This window comes from Podarcis erhardii (genome assembly GCF_964252035.2).
Source record: "Podarcis erhardii genome assembly, chromosome: 6".
NCBI lineage: Eukaryota > Metazoa > Chordata > Lepidosauria > Squamata > Lacertidae > Podarcis > Podarcis erhardii.
Genome location: NC_138510.1, coordinates 86170963 through 86188121, shown reverse-complemented (window position 1 = coordinate 86188121; position 17159 = coordinate 86170963). Strand labels below are relative to the sequence as shown.

The following is a 17159-nucleotide window of genomic DNA, read 5'->3' as shown; positions in this document are numbered from 1 at the left end:
ACAGACTGGACTGAACAGGAAGGCTGGGAAGTGTCACCTCGGTCTGCTCAGCCCCTCTCGGAAGAGGAGGGGAAAGGTTTCCCCCCTTGTCTCCAGCAGTTTGAAGAGGAGAAGGAGACAGGGCTGAATTACAGCTAAATGAAGTTACAAGATTGTCATGAACAAGCCAGCCTCCAGGGAAGGTTTACAGCCAGCCACCTCTGAAGGTTTGCAACCAGATCCCAGTGAAGGTTTGCAACAAGCTGAAGAAACCTGCCAGGAACAGAGAGGGTTAACTGCTAGGCAGGCTGAGCATCAGCGAGTGCCAACTCCCCCACCCCAGAGCTAAGCCAATCTCACCTAAGGGCCAATCCTCCACCAGGGCCAGGGCTTTTTCGGTGATGACTCCAACCTGGTGGAATGCTCTGTCCCACGAGACTAGGGCCCTGCAGGACTTGATCTCCTTCCACAGGGCCTGTAAGAGCTATTCTGCCTGGCCTTCAATTTGAATTAGCCTGATCCTCTATTCCCTTTCCCCTTTCCTCTTCTATGAAGAAACCCTTTCTGGGACCCCACATTTAAATTCTTCCCTGATCTCCTTGCTGGCCCTCGTAGGACCAACTTGGCCAGTTAGCCCTAGTGCTCATTTGATGTCTACTGACTGGGTCCCCACCCCGCCCCATGACCCCTGAATTTTTGAATTTTATTGATATTGATGCTGCATTTTATGTTGTATTTTATGCTGTTTTATGCTGTGTTTAAGTCACATTTTAATCAAAGTTTTATATTTGATGTTAGCCACCCTGAGCCCGGTTTTTAAACCAGGAATGGCAGGGTATAAATAAATTATTTTCATTATTATTATTATTACTACTACTAAGTATAGGCTAAGGGGAGGGCTGTTAGACCGGAAACAAGTCAAAAGGCACAAAGTGAGAAAGTTCAATATCTTCTGTAACTGGAAGGAAAACTCAGTAGGGTCATCATGATTGATGAGACTGGAAGCTTGTTAGAGCCATCCGGAGAACGCTGTTTTTGCAATAAATCTTCCTTTTTAATTTACTACGCTTGCTGTGTTATCAAAACGGGAACCGGGACTCCTGACAGAGATGGGGGGGGTGGTAGTGAGAGAGCAGCCAGCAGAGACCTCCCTGAAGATTCTGGGAGATCCTCTTTCTCCAAGGGCCAGTCAGTCACTCCACATTCAAGAACAGAGAATGCGGAAGAGTGTGACTCCTGGTACTCAGGATGTTGTTGGGGACGGAATAGGAGGGACTTAGAGTAGGCATCATCTCCTTTGCATGGAAACATGGATTCTTTGTCTTGCAACCAGATGACTGAATAAAGACCATAAATATGAACTTGCTTGTTCTTTTTGCCTTTGATGCAACTGGGGAGGAGAGGATCCTCCATGCCTGACACGCTCTACAAATGAGCCACAACCCTCCCTGATAGATAAGAGGAATCTGAAATTGTTGTTGTTGTTGTTACATCCTACATCACACTCTGGGTGCCTTACAGCATATCTAAAAACATAATAAAAATATGAAGCATTAGACCTCTTGATACAGGGCTGCCTTCAGGTGTCTTCTAAAAGTTGTGCAATTCTTTATCTCCTTGACATCTGAAGGGTGTCCCACAGGGAGCGTGCCACTACTGAGAAGGCCCTCTGCCTGTAACTTTGCGTCTTGTGGTGAAGGAACCAGCAGAAGACCCTTGGAAGATGACCTCAGTGTCCAGGCTGAATGATGGGGGTGGAGACGCTCCATCATTTTATATGATTAACTGCATGTGATGAATTTAGAATTCTCTAAAGCAGGTATAGGGAAACCTTTTGCAGTCGGGGGGCGGGGCACAGTCTTTTGTTTCTAAATACTTCCAGAAAATTGCACCAAATCTAGTCAGTGGGTTCCATGGGTTTATAGATGCATGGAATTCAGTTTGTATCAAAGTATGTCCTACAATTTAGCCTCTCTTTTTCCCACTTGGTTATGGACTTGCAGCCCACTCTACAGCCTTGTCTCCAGCTAGGTTTGGGCTCCCTGTGTGATGCAATGCTCTGTTTCTTCTGATGCTAATCCACTTCTCCAACTAGATTGTTCAGTGCAAGGAAACAATAGAACTTCCTGTTGTGGGAGAAGACACACCAAGAACAGTGACTCTCGGAAGGCAGACCCCTCTGAGAACATAATGTTTTCATCTTTCTTTCTTTTTTATAATACTCCCTAACTGGTTTTTATTCTGTATCTCTGTTCTCAAGAGATTGTTTTCTGTACCTCTTAGAGATGTTTAAACATTAAGTGGTTTAGAAATGCTTCTAAATAAAACAACAAATAAACTTGAAGGTATGAGTGCTTCCAATGAAGAACAATGGCTCGAAATGCATCGATACCACAAACAGATATCAGGGTGTTGTTATTGTTGTTGTTGTCATTTGCAGCACCTAGCAGTTCGCCCCATCTTTTCTGCCCTCCATGTGACCCCATTTCACTGAGGGTGGTGATGGTACATGGCACAAGAAAGTCTCAAGGCCTCTTCACGTGCTCCTCATTACCAATGGACCTCTGATGGATCCTCAGAAGACCTCATTGGTCCTCAATTATAATTGGACTGAGCAAAAATGCCTCTACCTCCAATGCTTTGTGTTCAGATTCCTTCACTAAGCAAAACCAACTGGGTGAATCCCAGTTCATTGTGATAATTGACCTCAAAACCTCTGCAGCTCATAAGCAAAGTAAAACATCAGTTGCTGGAGAAGCTTGATTTCTCTCCCTGCCACCCCCATTCTTCTCCATGCCATTAATACTTTTTTATTATTTAAGTATTTCAGCCAACCATTGTTTGCCTTTGCCGAATGTCTCTTTAACAACTCTGCTCCAAGCTTTATTGGGCATTGCAATACTCTCTTAGTGTCAAATTGCTGCATTGTGAAAGTCAAAGAGAGTATGTTGATTCTGCTCCTAAGTGACATTGCCGAAGCGTGGCACACATTTAGTAACCTGCCTGACAAGTTGTCTCTTTCACAGAGGGGTTACAAAAAATAAATAAAAATGATCTGACCATGATTGATGGCGGAGTTGCCCCTTCTCGGTGATGGGGAAAATAAGTTGAGTCAAAATAGATCTAGCTACATTATGGCTCTTCTCTCTTTACTGCCGCTGTCTCATTTCTCTTCATTTAGATAAGAGAGTTTTGCTTTGAACACTCTTATTCCAACAGCCTCCAATATACCAACCACTGTGCTTATTACTTTCTTCTTTTCACTTTGAAATTACTTCAGAGACATTGTTTCATTAAAGGGGAAGACTTTTCAAACTATGCTTACCAATGTTGGTAGAACATGTCAAGGACAACTGTGCTGAATATTAGAGCCCCAGATAGGGTGCTCATGCTGTGTTGTTTATGTTTGGGTATTTATTATTGAAAGCAGTGTAGCATAGTGACTATGCTTGGTTAACATGTGGTACAAAGTGCATAAAGCAACTGATCCATGCACAGCTCTGTGAGGTTGGTGTCACATTTAAATTGGGGCTGCTGGCAATGTTAGAACCATGGGGGGGGGGGAACCTATCATCTGTAGGGATGCTGCCTTGGCCCCCTGATGTTCCCACTGAGAAAATGCCCACCCCCTTTATAAAATATTTGGATTGTATTTGGAAGATTTGATAGAGAGGTTGGAGAGAATTGAGTCTGGGCACATTAATACATCTTCCGCAATAGGTAGCAGAGAAAGGTTGTCCTGAATTTGGGGTACAGGGCCAAAAAGCACCAAAACTGGAAGTATTTTTGATGGGGAAGTTTTTTTCTGAATTTTAGTATGCTTTCCCTCTCTTATCACCAATTTAGTAATGCATCTACCTTTTGCTACCAGAGGTTGGTCTTACCATTTTTTTTCTGACTTAAAATGTTCAGGGGGTGGTGTCTTACCAGTAGATTAAAAAACAAACAAACTAGGGACATTTTTTTTCCTTGTGAGTCTTTTTGTTGTGATTTAAGGGTTCAGAGGTGGTGGGCTTACCATTGTCAGTGAGGTACTGGTGCTGCGGCAGCACTTTTCATTCTCAAATTTAAGAGGCTGAGGAGGAGTTACTCTCAGTGGTCAGGTTACCATTTCTCTCAAGATTACACAAGAGATCGCAATGCGATTCTGAGGCATTTGAGAAGGCAAATGTGTTGGAAAATTCCATTCCACCTTTAGTTGCAGGCATGGAACTGTTGCATGTCACATGTCTGTTTACATACCAGCGCAGCTTGCTGGGAACTTCCATTGTGTGTATAGCTTTTGCTTTCCCGTTGCTCTGTCCCAGTTCCTGCCAACCTAGCAGTTCAAAAGCATGCTAGTGCAAGCAGATAAATAGGTACCACTGTGGCGGGAAGGTAAACAGTGTTTCCACCATGGTCCACACGACCTGGAAAGCTGTCTGTGGACAAACGCCGGCTCCCTTGGCCTGAAAGCGAGAAGAGTACCACAACCATAGTCGCATTTGACTGGACTTAACCATCCAGTGGTCCTTTACCTTTTCCCTGTGCATGGTCTTCATATACTTTAGATAATGTAGTAAATATATTCTACAACTGTCAACTACTTTGAGAGGAAAAGTGGGATATTACAACAACAACAACAACAACAACAGTCATCAGTAGGGAAACTAAATACAGTGGTACCTCAGGTTAAGAACTTAATTCGTTCTGGAGGTCCATTCTTAACCTGAAACTGTTCTTAACCTGAAGCACCACTTTAGCTAATGGGGCCTCCCACTGCTGCCGCACCGCTGCTGCACAATTTCTGTTCTCATCATAAAGCAAAGTTCTTAACCTGAGGTACTATTTCTGGGTTAGCGGAGTCTGTAACCTGAAGCGTATGTAACCTGAAGCGTATGTAACTCGGGGTACCACTGTAATAAGTATACAAGTATAGTATGACACACTGAAAATGCATTGATCAGCTTGGACAGAGGAGTGTTTGTTTTAAGGGACTTAACTTTGTAAAGTAAAGCCCAATGTTTTCCAGTGTCCTGAGGTACGTTGAACCTCACAGTTTTAGATGTATAAGGCTATATCAGAAGCTTGTATGGTTGAGCCAAAAGTCTTCAATAAGAGCTTTCATGAACCAACATGAAGGATGGAAGAAATTTGGAGGTGAAACTAACAAGGAGCAAACTGAGCAGCAGTCAATCTTTCTTTTGTAAGATTGTTGCTTGCCACATGGGTTTCAGGTCCTTCTCCCTCTTTACTTTACACAGACATACACATATTCATTCTCTCTCTCTCTCTCTCTCTCTCTCTCTCTCTCTCTCTCACACACACACACACACACACACACACATCTCATTCCAGGGCATTTTTGTGTGTTGGAGGTAGAGGGATGACTGTTGCCAGTAGGAGGTGTTACTTTCTTCAAGAATAATGCTGAATCTGGGACATTCAGTGATGGGGAGTGGCTGCTGTCTATTGGCAATCAGTGAAAACAGCTCTGTGCTGTCACAAAAGGCAACCATATATTGTAAAAAAGAAGGAAAGAATGACTGCTCCCCACATCAAATGGGGGGCGCCTTTTGTGAGGTCGTGTGCAGCCCCCCCCCCGATCCCATGCAGCTCCTAGCTGTATAGCCTGGATTCGCCTCCCCCCCCCCCCGCCGGCTGGACACCTGGAGGTAGCCGCCTACCTCTGCTAGTTACCCAATTCCTAGCTGGGGAGGCGTTGCCAGGAAAGAGTTGGCCAGGTGAGGGGAGGGATCGCCCAGCCCACACAATAGTGGGCAGAACTTACCTGGGAGTTCTCAGTCGGCTTCAGAGCTTCTCCCACCCTGCCCTCCCTCAGTTAAGCCTTCTTTTGCAGGTTAATCTCTTCTTCACAGGTATGCAGGCACTCCTACGTTATGGTCCCTGTTGAAGGAATTTTCCTGCATTGGCAGGTTTTGCCTTCCCTGTACCAAAATGTCACAACTTTGGCGGTTTCAGGCCTTGGGCGGAATCTATTTAGTCTATCTTCCCTAAATGGGGTGTGTATGTGGAGCAGTGACCCACGCCCCCCCCCCCTGCGGCAGTGATCCCAGGGTTCCCCATTAAAGGGGTTGTTTTGAGGGGAGGCATTGGCCATACACCATTAGGTTGTCATTGCTCTCCCCTGCGACAGTGGGTGAAATGGGGGGCAGAACAGATGTTCTCCAGAGCCAGCCCAATCCCTACACATTCTGGATAACCCTGATGTTCCCCAGATCCCCGGCCGGGGACTGGGAAGGATAAAAGCCCAATGCCTAAGCCAAGGTCTCCCAACATCTGAAGTTTAATAAAGTCGTGTCCAAATTTTAATCCCATAACACATTGTCTTGAGTTATTGTTCCACGCGGGTGTCGCCCAGGGTTGGGGGGCCATCGCCTATCCACGCAAATAAAACAGTCAAGTAACTGCTGTCAATACTAATAGTAAGTCCTCAAAACCTCTTAAGAAATGTTGGTCTTCCTAATATTGAATTGAGATGAGGTGGGGGGGGGAGGGGAATGTCACAAGAGCCTTGGAATGATATATTGCTTGGGATGATGTGACAGCCGAGCACAAAAAACGTGTCCCACTAATGCCTGTTGACTTCTCCAAAAACTAATGGTATCAGTTGGTCTTCATACTTTCAGCAATATGATATATTTTTTCCCCATTTGAGAACATGTCACACAGTCCAATAGTTCCATTTGCCATTCAAGACATTATACTCGCAGAGAAAAAATTACCTCAGTTTTCAAAACTATTTGCTACTGAGCTTCACACTGTGCTCTTCTGCAGTCATTACACTGGGTATGCATTACTCTGGCCTCACATGCCAATTTAAAACAGCAGTTGGCGTGCATGTTGCCAAGCTCCAGCTTTCTAATGGTACTCAGAGATCCATCTGGACACATTTTATTCAGTGTTCTGGGGCAAGCTGACCTCAAATTTTTAGATAAATGGTTAATTGTTAATATTGCACAGCTAGGGATTTATTTTTAAACTTTGAGGGGTGATCTATTTCCTCCCTTGATTGTTGTTATGTGGGCAATTTTGCATGTTGGGTTTCGTTAAGGAAAAGTTGTGAGGTGAATTGGACTGATTTATTTGGTTTCCACTCAAACTCTTATCTGAACTTGGTGTGAATTCTAGGCAAGCAGAGCACACTTCTCTGGCCCATAAGTCCAAGTGTCAATAAATGGGATCCTCATAACAGAGGGTCCTGGTTGCATGCAGGACCCAAGAGCTCACCTGACAGGGTTAAAATGGGGGGGAGGAGCAAGAAGTCCTGGCTATTCCCCTGGGATCACACCAGGCAATTTTAGCCAATAGTCAGTAGGTGGCGTGATCCCAGGGGCTTTAAAAGCAGCAGTGTGGTGCAAGTGGGGCACTTGCATTTGCACGGCTGAACACCTGCACACCCTCCCTAGTTTAGTTAGAGTCGCTTGGCCTTGCTTTGGTTTGGATCGCCTGTTTTGGAACAGGGGCTGAGTAGGAATTTTTCCATTTGGCAGATTGGCTTTAGCCAATTGGTTTTCGCCTACCCCTTAGCAAATCGTCACAACTTGTAAGGTGGCGGTTAGGCATTGGCTCAGTTGGATTGTGGGGAGGGGAGGTGTGGCCATCACTTGCCCCTCCAGGAACTGGGTATTCCGTTAAAGGAATCTGGGGGTCCTGGATCTCGTCCAAAGTCTGCTTGAGGGGCTAGGGCCATGCCAGGACCACAGGAACCCCAGCGTGAGCTTAGGTTGGTCCTCATCGACCTAGCTCCCTCGTTTGGTTTACCCCATTTGACGATCACCCTGAGAGGTAGAGTCAGTTATAGTGGGGAGTCAATGCCTAAACCAATACCGCTCATGTGACTGTATTTCAATAAAGTTATGGCCAAAAATTTTGCCCAAAAACTTAAACTAATATAAGTGTCTGTGTGTATTTATTTTGGGGGTGGGTCATGGGGACTCGAGACACAATTGTGTTACTTATATGTTATGTTAATGACTTATGACCATGTTTGAGAATGTTTTAAATTTAATCTCAGGCTTCGGGAGGGGACATCATTTCCACTCAGACCTCAGCATAAAGGGAAGGGAGATTTAACCTTCCATCCCCAGCCACAATTCCATCAGAAATCCTCCTACCACCCATACCATGTACTAATAACTTATAAAAAAATCTTCTGATCTGACTGTAAGCTACACGAATTACATAAAAAGTGGCTATGTTCAGAGATGGGTGTTCATTTTTCGCCAACAGTGTCAGAATAATAACTAAAGTCTACAGTACTAGGAGAAACTATGATAGGAAATATTAAAGGAAATCTTACAAAAAGAGAGAGGCTAAATTGCATAAATATATGTAATAATTCACACGCAAAAATATTATTTATTCAATTTATATCTCACCCTCCCTCCCAAAGGAGCCTAGGAAAGCAAACACATCAGTTGAAGCAAACACATAATTAAAAACATTCTTAAAAAATGGTTTAAAAGATTCATTCTCTCAGACAACATTTCAGGGTTGCCTGGAGCAACCATCAATAATGTGTTTTTTAAAAATAAATTCATCCCGTGGATGGCTGGCCATCACCCTTTCAATCACCTCACAGTGAGGTAATGGCCACTCCTTAACCCATTCAATCACTCGCCTCCTGCTAGATTTTATCAGCCACGAGGAGCAAGAATTGAAAGGGCACTTAGACACACTGCTGCAAAAGTCCTGTATACAATCTCAGGCTTAACAACTGAAGCTGATCCCACAAAAATTAAGTTTTGGGTTTCACTTTTTAAATGTAGAATTTCAAATCCCCAAAGATTGTTAAAGATACCCTGAAGCTCTGAAAAGTGTTTTTTTTCTTCTGCCCCAAAATCGGTATCTTTTCCATGAACCCAAGTTTCATCACTGAAATGCTAACTAAAATCTACTCACTTCTGAATGAATTTGGTAAAAAAATTCATATCACCCCATTTTTCAATATACAGTGGTACCTTGGGTTACATATGCTTCAGGTTACAGACTCAGCTAACTCAGAAATATTACCTTGGGTTAAGAACTTTGCTTCAGGATGAGAACAGAAATCGTGCAGCGGCGGCACAGCAGCAGCAGGAGGTCCCATTAGCTAAAGTGGTGCTTCAGGTTAAGAACAGTTTCAGGTTAAGAATTAAGTTCAATAACAGCCATCCACCAGTGTCATATTTAAAACTGCTTCCCACCCCAGCCCCTAACTGATTACTATATATAAATAATACATTAAAGTTGACAAATAACAACTTACAAAAAGGATCAATAAACATGTCACCCATTGCCTATAAACCTTTAAGATAACCACATGTCATTTTCTTTTTTGAATGAAATAAAATGGTTTCAAACAGTTTTTAATAACCAAGAATCAAATGTAGAGCTTGGGGTACATTGAAACAAGGCTTAGATCAACTCCCCAGATGTTTAGTGTCCAGGGGTTCAGTGCCTGGCACCCACAAATTCATGGCAAAGGGGAGACTGACACCCACAAACTCATAACATTTCACTTCCTTACAGCCTAAGGAAAGCTGTTTATTGGCAGAACACACTGGGCAGAAACAGAAAGAAACAGGGGGATGAGGAGGTAGAAGGGTGAAGTCCTTTTCCTGTCCATCATAATACTAGACAGTTTACTATAGGTTGTTGAGAGGGGTTATTTTTAACTCTTATGTGAGAAACAGTAGCCATAGTCTAGGCCGAAAGTGTTGTCCCTTGGTGACCCCTCCATGTTGCAAAGTGTGTGTGTTTGCAAGGTGTTTCCTGTCCTGTCCAGAAATGCACCGTGCTGCATGAAGCCAGCTGTGGATCTTTTCTAAATTAGGGTTACCAGACGTCCCCGGATTTGCAAATCTGCCCCTGGGAAATGTGGCAGCGGCAGCCTCAGCAGCTCAGAGCCAACCTGGTAGTGCAGTTGGCTCTAGCTGGCTTCAGGAGCTGCTTGCTGCTTGCTGCCATGGCGCCCGTCATTTTTCCTTGCCAGAAGTCCCCATATGATGTGTTGTGCGCAAGACACATCATATTGGGATATCCGGGAAGCAAACTGGCGGGTGCCACAGAAGCAAGCTGCTCCTGAAGCCATCCAGAGCCAACTGCGCTACCAGGCTGGCTCCGGGCTGCTGACTGCCGCTGCTGCTGCCGCTTCTGAAGGGGAACCGGGGACGTCTGGTGGTACAGATCTCCTGCCCCTTCCCCCTTTGTTTTGACTGATCGGGGACGGCTCGGGAGTTGTGAGTGGGTGGCTGTTGCCCAGTTTTTTAAAAAAACCTCTGTGCATTTATGTTTCATAGGGTGCAAAAGAAGAACTTTGCACCTTTATACAATATGCATGTGTGCTTGGGCCCAGGATCGTTTGCTTCACCATCCCCACTACGGGCTCCCTGTTGCTACTCAGCTAAAAAAAAAAAGTGTCCCCGGATTCATTGAAAAAAATCTGGTAACCGTATTCTAAATTAATTAAATAAAACCACTTAACCCACTGAAAGATACATTTGAAAAATAATATTAAGAGCAGTGGTGCCCATTGTTAGGCGAGGTAGCTAAAGTGATGATGTCATGTCCTGCATTGTGACATGTCCCCTGCTGAGTGACTTGGCTGAGAACTTTGGGAAGAGCAACTATTTGAATTTAGTGAGAGAAGAAGAGTGGTTTTTGCCATAATGAAGGTTGCTTCATCGTCTCGCTTGTAAGTAGAATCTCTTATTCTTCCCCTTATTTCTTTAGCTATCCCTTAAGATTTAGACACATAGAGAACCAGGTCATAGTTAGATTTATTTTTAAAGATTGTCCTCAGGCACCTTTAGATGCTTTCAGGGAAATGGCTGGCAGTGCAGGGATAGAGTGTATCGAGGAAATAATCCAGTTCGTGACCTTCTTCCTTTTCTTTCCTAGATCCTGCTGTCTGCGCAGGTTTCGAGAGCTGCTGGCCTCCTGTTGCCGCTCCATTAAAATCCATCCCCTGGACGAAGATACAGTAGTGGTTGGTGGAAGGAGGATTCGAGTGCAAACAATTTATGTGAGACCAAAGGACCAGGGGATGGATGCCACCAGTGATTCCACCAGTGGTGAGTGTTGATCTTTGTTCATGAAAAACAGGGAGGCTAGAGAGAATCTGGCTGGCGGGGGGGGGGGGGGAGGAGGCAGCTCTCTGATTTAAGAAGAGTTTAGGGTTTGGATGAGGAAGGGAGAATGATGTGGGCCACTTGGAGATCCTTGCAGTAATAATAAATGGAAATATTAAGAATCTTTTCTGTTCTTTTCTCTTCCAGGTAGCGGCAACAGTGAGGCCAGCAGCTCTCCCCACCAAGACCCAGTTTTCCCCTTCCCTAATTGAATATTTTTTTATTCTAATAAAGTTTTTATTGAAAATATGCTGGCCTTTGGTCATTTTTTTATCCCTGGCGGTTCTTTTCCCTAACAGTAGGAATGCATCTACAGCGGCAAGAATGTTACTTGCCCAAAAATGGAAAGAAGAAGAAGAAGTCCCAGCAAAAGAAGAATGGATACAAAACTTATGGAATATGCAGAAATGGCAAATCTTACCCCAAAAATAAGAAATCAAGATACCAAACTTTTTATATATTTTTATTAGGACAAGAGGGAGGAGAGTACATTGGGCAATAGATATTGGTTATAATATAGATGTGGAAGCATGGGTATAGGATGTCGATCAGGTCAACCAAAAGTCTGATTAAAAAGGAACATTTTTGCCTGGCAGCTAAAGGTGTATAATGAAGGCACCAGGCAAACTTCCCTGGGGAGAGCATTCCATAAGTGGGAAGCACCACAGAAAAAGCCCATTCGCATGTTGCTACCCTCCGGACCTCTTGTGGACCCCCAGGCTGGTTCATATGGGGAGAGGCAGTCCTTAGACTCCTTAGAGTAGTGATAAAGAGGGGTATCAAATCCAAACCCTTCTTCTTGTTCTTGAGGTATAGTAGTCCTAAGCCATTTAAGGCTTCATAGGTCAAAACCAGCACTTTGAATTGCGCCCGGAAACTAATTGGCAGCCCGTGTAGTTGGGCCAGGATTGGCGTTCTATGCTGAAACCAGCTGAAGTTTCTGAACCATTTTAGAGAGGCAGCCCCATGTATAACACATTGTGGTAATCTATGGTTGCCTGTATTCTTCCTTCTGTTTATATGATATTCAGTCAAAAATCAGTGATTTTTTCTAAATTTTCTTGTACACTGGTGCCCCGCAAGATGGAAAACCCGCTAGATGAAAGGGTTTTCCGTTTTGGAGGTGCTTCGCAAAACGAATTTCCTATGGGCTTGCTTTGCAAGACGAAAATGTCTTGCGAGTTCCTGTGGTTTTTTCCCCTCCCCCCTTTTTCTAAGCCGCTAAGCCGCTTATCAGCTGATCCGCTAAGCAGCTAAGCCGCTTATCAGCTGATGCACTAAGCCGCTTAACAGCTGGTCCGCTAAGCCGCTTATCAGCTGATCCGCTAAGCCCCTAAGCCGCTAATAGCGCTAATCCGCTAAGCCGCTAATGGGCTTGCTTCGCAAGACGAAGAAACCGCAAGACGAAGAGACTCGCGGAATGGATTCTTTTCGTCTTGCGAGGCACCACTGTATACATATTGTTATGAATTTGATGGGGGTCAAGGAGGATGAAACCCACTGTGATCCTGGATCAGTGGAGGTAGAATGTATGAGAGGAAGCCTGTGGAACCATTTTGTTTGTCAAGATAATGGCCTTTCGTTGCCCCGTTAGGTACCCAGCATCATAAAAGACTGAGCTCCATCTTAAAACGGAATTATGTTCATATGTGGTGAGGGTGTAAATATGTAAAAGAAGAAGAAGAAAGAAATAGCAATGGGTGTTTGAGGAGATAACGGAAATCACTGGCTTAAAGCTGACCAAAAGTCCAGAGGTAGCATCATTATCAATTTACGATGGGGTGGAAGGTTCACAGGCTACGAAGGACTTGCTCACAAATTTATTGACAGCTGCACGAATTATGATAGCTAGGAAGTGGAAGGGGGAAGCAGAATATAAAATGGAAGAATGGTATAAAGAGGTGTGGGATATAGCTATTAATGATAAATTAACATGTGCCATTGAGGTAAGATGGGAAATATGCAGGAGAAATGATTTTGAGGAGATATGGAGGGTGTTTGTAGAATTTGTACTGTTAACACCCTCCCACCAGATGTCAAAGAGAAAAAACAACTACCAGACTTTCAGAAGACATCTGAAGGCAGCCCTGTTTAGGGAAGCTTTTAATGTTTGATAGGTTATTGTATTGTAATATTCTGTTGGAAGCCACCTAGAGTGGCTGGGGAAACCCAGCCAGATGGGTGGGGTATAAATAAATTATTATTATTATTATTATTATTATTATTAAATGGAAAGGGGTCAAACCATCGCAAGAGGTGTTGGAATTTTGAGAGGTTGGATAGTTAAAATGGAATGGTCTCAGTCGTGGGGTTCACATTTTTTATTCTTACTTATTTGTGATCATTACTTTGTCAAAAATAAAAATAAAAAAGAAAGTACAGTGGTACCTTGGGTTAAGAACTTAATTCATTCTGGAGGTCCGTTCTTAACCTGAAACTGTTCTTAACCTGAGGTACTACATTAGCTAATGGGGCCTTTCGCTTCTGCCACGCGATTTTTGTTCTCATCCTGAGGTAAAATTCTTAACCTAAGGTAGTATTTCTGGGTTACGAGAGTCTGTAACCTGAAGCGTCTGTAACCTGAAGCCTCTGTAACCCAAGATATCACTGTATAAAATATAAATAAATGTATAAAATATAAAATATAACACATTGGAGAACTCGGCCGAAACTAGCAACATGATTTAAATAGAGACACATGTAAGGTTAGGCAGGAAGAACCAGTTGCACAAATATAAGATGGGGGACACCTGGCTTCCTAGCAGCACATGTGAAAAGGATCTAAGGGTTGACATAAGTCAACAGTGTGATGCAGCAGCAAAAAAAGAGCTAACGCTATTCTAGGCTGAATCAACAGAAGTATCGTGTCCAGATCAAGGGAAGTAATAGTACCACTCTGTTCTGCTTTGGTCAGACCACACCTGGAATACTGTGTCTAATACAGGGCACCACAATTTAAGAAGGATGCTGAGAAGCTGGAACATGTGCCGAGGAGGGCAACCAAACTGATCAAGGGTCTGGAAATGAAGCCTTATGAGAAGTGCTTGAAGGAGCTGGGTATGTTCAGCCTGGAAAAGAGGAGACTGAGAGGAAATATGATAGCCATCTTCAAATATCTTAAGGGCTGTCACATGGAGGAATAGCATGCTTGTTTTCTCCTGTTCTGGAGGGTAGGACTCGAACCAATGGCTTCAAGTTGCAAGAAAGGAGATTCCGACTAAACATTCAGAAAAACTTTCTGACAGTAAGAGCTGTTCAGCAGTGGAACAGACTCCTACGAGAGATGGCAGAGTCTCCTTCCTTGGAGGTTTTTAAACAGAGGCTGGATGCTTTAGCTGAGATTCCTGCATTGCAGGGGGTTGGACTAGATGACCCCTGGATCCCTTAAAACTCAAAGATTTTATGATTCTATGAAGTTGATCTGAATTAATGACAGCCATCCACCAGTTTCATATTCAAAACTGCTTCCCTTCCCAACCCCTTATTGATTGTTATATATAAATTATACATTAGACAAATAATAACATACAAAAAGGATCAATAAATGTGTTACCCGTTGTCTATAAACCTTTATCATAATCACATGTCAGATTTTTGTGTGTGAATGAAATACATTGGTTTCAACCAGTTTCTAATAGCAAATAATCAAATGTAGAGCTTGGGGTGCATTTAAACAAGGCTTAGATCAACTCCCCAGATGTTCAGTGTCCAGGGGTTCAGTGCCTGGCACCCAGAAACTCATGACAAAGGGGAGTCTAGCACCCACAAACTCATAACATTTCTAGTATTTCATAATGCTAGACAGATTACTACAGGGTGCTGAGAGAGGTTATTTTTAACTCTTAAGTGAGAAACAGCATCCATAGTCTAGGCTAGAAGTGTTTTCCTTTGGTGACCCCTCCATGTTTGAAAAGTGTGTGTTTGTGTGCATTTCCTGTCCTTTCCAGAAAATCATGGTGCTGCGTGAAAAGGTGTCTAGAACTTTTTTTAATGAATTAAATAAAACTGCTTAACCCACTAAAAGATATATTTTAAAATGTATATTAAGGGGAGAGATGCCCATTGTTCCATTGTTAAGCAAGGTAGCTAAAGTAATGGTGTCATGTCCTCTGTTGTGACATGTCCCCCTGCTGAGTGACTTGGCAAGAGCAACTATTTGAGTATAGTTAGTTCAGGCGAGAGGAGCTAGCTTTTGCAACAACAAAAATCCTCAGGGCCACCTTAGATGCTTTGAGGGAAGTGGCTTGCCTTCTCCCTTGTGGGCATCATCTCCCAGTTTTGGAGGGTCTTTTGACAAGATGCACTCTCCATGAGAGGTTTCTGAATGCTAGTTTAGCTGCCGGGTGCCCCCAATGCAGTGTAGAGATAGAAAGTGTTGAGGAAATAACTATAATCTATTACCTGACCTTCTTTTCTTCCCTAGATTTCAAAGGCTGTGCAGGCTGCTGGCCTCCTTCTGTGACCCACCGAAACATGATGCCCTGGTCTATGAGGAGGAGGACAAGAAGGAGGAATTAGTGGCTGTGACCAAAAAAGGGGGGAACTGGTAGTCAAAATCAAAGTAATCCATGTTTGACGCAAGGCTCGGGAGATGGATGTCACTAAAGTAAGAGATCACTTGTGTTCATAAGGAACAGGGAGGGCAGAGAGAATCTGGCTCGCTGGGGAGGAAGGAGGCAGATCACTGATTCAAGAAGACTTCAGGGACATCCCTTTTGAAGCAGAGAGATAATCATGTTCCTTTACATTTTCCATTACGGTGTAGTGCCCACTGCAGTCTCTCAGGTTTGCAGGTGTGCCCATCGGTTCAAAGGGTTGGCAACCCAAGTTAGACTGCTGGACTAGGACTAGGGGACCAGAGTTCAAATCCCCCCTCACCCATAGAACTGAATTGGTGGCCTTGGGTGCTCACTGCTTCTAGGCCTACCTCAAAGAGCTGTTGTGAGGATGGGATGAGGGGAGGAGACTCATGTAAGCCACCCTGAGATTCTTGCAGGGAAAAGGGGATATCAGTGGAATAATAAATGCATAGTGAATGAAAAAAATAAGAATCTTTTCTTTTTTCTTCCAGGCAGAAAACAATAGGCAGCAGCAATAGGAAGTCCAGCATCTCCAGCCCAGCTCCCCTCCAAAAAGACCCATTTTCTCCCTTCCCCACAATCCAAAATATACAAATAAATAGATAAATTGCACCTGCTTGTTACTTGGATATATTTTTCTTTGATTCTAATACAAATATATATTACAAACATGCTACTCCTGGGTCATGATCTTATCCTTGGAAGTGATTTTCCCAACCATTGTGAGTATGGAAGGAAATCCTGGGTCTTGCTGCAGGAGCCAACAGTTTGGCTCCTTCCCTTGTGGTCTTGTTGCTCCTAGATGGAAGGAAGTGTGCATGGGTGAAGACAAGACAGAGTTTGGGTGGGGCAAGAAATTCCACTCAGTTCGTGCATTTGAAAGCGGGCCTATCCCACAGGCACATTCTGGAACGATATTGTGAGAGGCCATTCCAATGTCTGTTGAGGGGTGCGAGGCTCTAGGGGTCTTGGCACTTAACCAGGCTTTGTGCTTCCTTGCAATGAGGCACAACAGCCAATGATATTGTTTTCGGTTGGCACACTTATTTATGGTATGAAAAGGTGAAGGTACGTAAAGGATTTATAAATCATGTAATGAGGAAAAAATTGTATAGATTATGGAATAAATACACAAATCTATTAGAGGCAAAAACACCACTTTGGCTCTCGCCATTGTGAACTATAATGGTAAAGAAAAAGAATATGATCAAAGGTCTGGAAACCAAGCCTAATGAGGAACGGTTGAGGGAGTTGGGTATGCTTAATGTTTATGATGTTTTAATGTATTTAAAATGTTTTGTTGGAAGCTGGGGAAACCAAGCCAGATGGGCGGGTATAAATAATAAATAAATAAATAATAATAATAATTATTATTATTATTATTATTATTGACCTGGAAAAGAGGAGACTGAGGTGGAATCTCCACACACGTTAAAAACATTGTGAAAATGATTTTTTTTCTAAATTGGTTTGCAAAATGCACTGA

At 43.4% G+C, this 17159-nt stretch overlaps 1 long non-coding RNA gene across 1 annotated transcript; it reads left to right on the top strand.

Annotated features, from left to right (window-relative positions):
• The first annotated feature begins 15551 nt into the window (after positions 1–15551).
• LOC309343998 lies at positions 15552–16296 on the top strand. The gene is made up of 2 exons (XR_014157509.1): positions 15552–15699; positions 16165–16296. It is a non-coding gene; the product is annotated as an uncharacterized lncRNA (long non-coding RNA).
• The last annotated feature ends 863 nt before the right edge of the window (positions 16297–17159 follow it).